This window comes from Ursus arctos, unplaced genomic scaffold (assembly GCF_023065955.2).
Source record: "Ursus arctos isolate Adak ecotype North America unplaced genomic scaffold, UrsArc2.0 scaffold_36, whole genome shotgun sequence".
Lineage (NCBI taxonomy): Eukaryota > Metazoa > Chordata > Mammalia > Carnivora > Ursidae > Ursus > Ursus arctos.
The window spans coordinates 5,615,692-5,619,980 of NW_026623050.1; positions in this window are offsets into that span (position 1 = coordinate 5,615,692).

The following is a 4,289-nucleotide window of genomic DNA, read 5'->3' on the forward strand; positions in this document are numbered from 1 at the left end:
CTCCTTCCTACACTCAACCTTTCTGGGTCACCCTGTTGCCACAAGCATTTGTACTAGGGTCTGGTCTGAGGCTTGCTAGTAGGTGTGTCCTCCACTATCAGCACTGCCATCACGTCAGGACTTAATAAAAATGCAGAATATTGGGCTGTATCTCAGACTTAATGGATCAGGACCTTTTAAACAAGATTCCCAGGCAAGTCATATGCAAGCCCTGCTCTATAAGGCCCTGATAGGGCATCATCCTTGAGGAGACAGCGTGGCTTTCTGAGCTAAAGCTGCAGAATAACCCAGGGAGCTATCCTGGGCTCCAAATTATGCTTTCTTCTTCAGGAGGAGGAGGAGATCAACAAAGCAGCAAGAGCGCAAATTTTCTCCAGCCCACTCACAAGCACAGAACTCAAAAAGAAATAAGGCCAAGCCAAATGGGGGAAAAGATGCTATTATCAAGACTTGTAACAAACAGTAAAAACAGCTCTGCAGTGTCCTCCTCTGTCATTCTGCCTCTTGCCATTTATGCTCCAGAGTGTCCAGCCTTCAGTGCAGTGCTGGTCCAACATACTGGGATGGGCTGACCATGAGTCTGAGGACATATTCTAGTGAAAGTTCAAAACCTTGCCAGACCTGAAGGCACACCAGCAGCTAACTCCTGGGACAAATGTATAGAAGTCAAATGAATACAGTGGTTCCAGTTTCTTGGTATGAAACTCTGAACCTCAGGTTTGGTCCAAGCAATTGCAGTCCACCACTACAAAGATTATGTTTTTCCCTCCCCTCCATCTAGGCATGTTCGGTAGTTTCAAGGCCCAACTCAAGTCCTATTCCCTCCCCAGCACCTCCCTGATCACTCCAAATCAGACTGGGGACATGCTGCAATATGGTGGTGCCTTAACACTTTCATGGACACAGTTTTCCTCAATAAGACTGTAAGTTCCTGGAATGGGGAAAACTTGTGTCTTACATTCTATTCTGCACCTAGTCTGTTCCCCCGAATACTGCAGAGATTTATAAATCATGAAATATATGAATAAAGGTCCTCAAACACTCAGTTTGAACTGGGATAACAATCTAGCAAACACTCTTTCAGAAATGAACCAGGGATAGCCCATTAGCCTGAGAATTTTCTTCTCACTTCCTAAAAGCCCAACACCCTCCATATCTACACCATCTCAACTTAGCTGTGCCCTGGGTGATCTCTCTCTCTCTCTCTCTCTCTTTTTTTTTTTTAGGTAGCAATAGTTCAGCTTATTGTGATGCACAGGAAAGTGAAAAATATTGTAAATTATTGTAAAAATATTTTACAAAATATTGTATATATATCTAAAATATATATCTATTATATATATATGCAATATATCTGTTTTCTGTTTTCTTCTTTTTTTCCTACCCTTTTTTTATAGTAATTTTTTATTATATTGTGTTAGTCACCATACAGTACATCCCTAATTTTTGATGTAAAGTTCCATGATTCATTACTTGCGTATAACACCCGTGCACCATGTAATACGTGCCCTCCTTACTACCCATCACCAGCCTATCCCATTCCAGAGGTACCTCTGGGAGTGTCCAAGAGGCACCCAGATTTCAGAACTACATGAAGTCTAGGTGCCTGGGCTAAGAGACGACCCTCACTCTGACAATGCCAAATGATGTTCAACCCAGAGGTCCAAGCCAATCAATTCCTCCACTTTCCTCTGACACTTGGGTAGTGATGAGCTGATATTTTACAATGGAAATGGCAGGATGAACTAGGAGAAAATGATAGTAATAACAATAATTCTACGCTGAGATTGCTCTGTGAGGCAAACTGTATTTCTGACCTCTGCTAGGAAAACTAGCTCTACATCATAATCCCCTTAGCTATGGTGCAACCAACTAGAAGAGAACAATTTGAAACAGACTGAAGGCACCCACTCTCCCTTCCTCCTAGGAATATTATTGCCCAAAGTATCATGCATCCGCTATCAGAGCATCTTTTTTATTTTTTCTGTATCCTGGAATTTCCTCCTACACATATGCTATCTTCCCTAAAATGGACGAAATTAGCAATAGATAAGCCAGACTATAAAATGAAATCACTGAATATATTAAATACATAGTCAACTAAAAATCACAGGCAGGGAGTGTGACTCTACACGCTATGACTGGCATGAAGGCCAATCTCTTTACCAGGACCACCAAATTCACAATTCCAGGGAATACTCCTCACCCAATAGTCTCAGTAATGGGGCCCCCTGGGCATTTGCAGTGCACAGCCTTCATGTCCTATGCAGTGGCCCTTCTGAACCTTCTACTTCAAATTGTCATTTACTCTTTCTCATGAGTATAGAAACTTACCTGACAAACTTGTAAAATATGGGAAAACTTGGAGAAGCATTGAGTCTTAAAATACGTTTTTGTTTTAAATATCCCTGAATATATTATCATCTAGGATTACAGGCCTAATAGGAACCCTCAGGAGTTATTAAATTCTAGTCTCAATAATAAAAGTTTTACTCATCTAGAAATCACTCTGAGTCTTTCTTTAAAAACAAAAAAAACAAACAAAAAAAACCCCACAATCTCCCTTCCCCTCAAAAAAAAAAAAAAAAAAATTCTGAAAAGGAATTGCTACAATTCTACTGAATGATGTAATCTTGCCTGTCACCTCTCTCCTACCAGGAAACTTCCTGATTGCTAGCCTTCTAATACACCATCACTATTAAAAACAGAGGAGATGGAGCGCCTGGCTGGCTCAGTCAGTTAAGCATCTGCCTTCAGCTCAGGTCATGATCTCAGGTTCCTGGGACTCAGCCCCACATTGGGCTCTCCTTTCAGCGGCAAGTCTGTTTCTCCCTCTCCCTCTGTGCTCTCTCTCACTTTTGCTCTCTCTTAAATAAATAAAATCTTTAAAAAGTAAAAAAAGTAAAAATAAAAACAGAGGAGAGTGTGAGCAGAGTGGCGCAGCAAAAGTGTGCTAGGCCCATAACCCACAGACGGATGGACAGAAAAGAGGACTCCATCAAGCACAAAGTTTCAGGCTTTCCACAGTCATCCTCAGTCTTGTACCATTTGCCAGCACCTTGCTAAGCACCAGAGGACTCAGTGTTGAAAACATTCCTCCAGGCCCTTAAAAATTATACTCACTCCTCCATTCAGTTTCTCATTAAAAGGAAAAAACTCAAAAGCTGGTTTGTGCAAATTTGGGATCCAGAAGTATGCGGCAAATATTTGCTGGGCTTTTTTCAACCAACCTCCTATCCATGGCCAAAAGGAAGCTTCATCTGTCTTTAAGTTTGAGAAATGAACCAGAGAGCTTGAAATAGAGACAATCATATCATCTCAAAAAGCAAAAATAGGAAATCTAAGTTCTCAAAAAGATCTTCCAAAAAAGGTAGTGAAAGATTTACCACTTTCCTTTTTCCCTTTGAAAAGAAGTCAATGGCCATTCGATGATTAAATGAGAACAAAGACTCCAGGAGAGAAAGGTGAGGGTAAATATTTGTACAAATGTGTCACTGTATTTTACACAATGGGCCAGCAGTCTTTGAAATCTGACATGTTTCATATCTACAGGTTTTGGGTTTTTTTTTTCTTATTTGCTCTCATGAGGTAAGTCTCTTAGGCTGTCAGCCACCAAAGTGGCTACTGAATAAAGGACACTGAGGGGCATTTTGCCAACACAACCTCAGAAGTATTGACACTGTAATAAAATCATGAAATGATTAAGTTTCTGCATTGCTATAATTTCTGCCAACTCATATGACAATACGTCCCTCAAGGATGTGGTAAATGTTGGTTTAAGATAACAAAGTGAAGGCAAATATTAGTGTACTACATAAAGGTACAGCAGACCCCTCTCATCCCAGGCGTGTACATTCCAAGACCCCCAGTGGATGCCTGAAACCAGATAGTAGTGAGCCCTATAATATACTATGTTTCACCTATGCATACATACCCAGGATAAAGTGAAATGTATACATCAGGCACACTAAGAGATTAGCAACAATAACTAACAATAAACAGAACAATTATAACAATAGTCTGTAATAAAAGTTACATGCATGTGCTCTCTGTCTCAAAATACCTTATTTTACTTACCCTTTTTCTTCTTCTGACGATGTGAGATGACAAAACGGCTACGTGACGAGAGCAGGTGAGGTGAATGACGTAGGCGCTGTGACGCAGCGTCAGGCAACTATTGGCTGCCGATCATTCGGTGATTCGTCACCAGGATCATCTGCAGCTGGCCGCAGGCTACCGAAACTGCTAAAGCGAAACCACAGATCGCAAAAGCCGGGATAAGGCAGGAC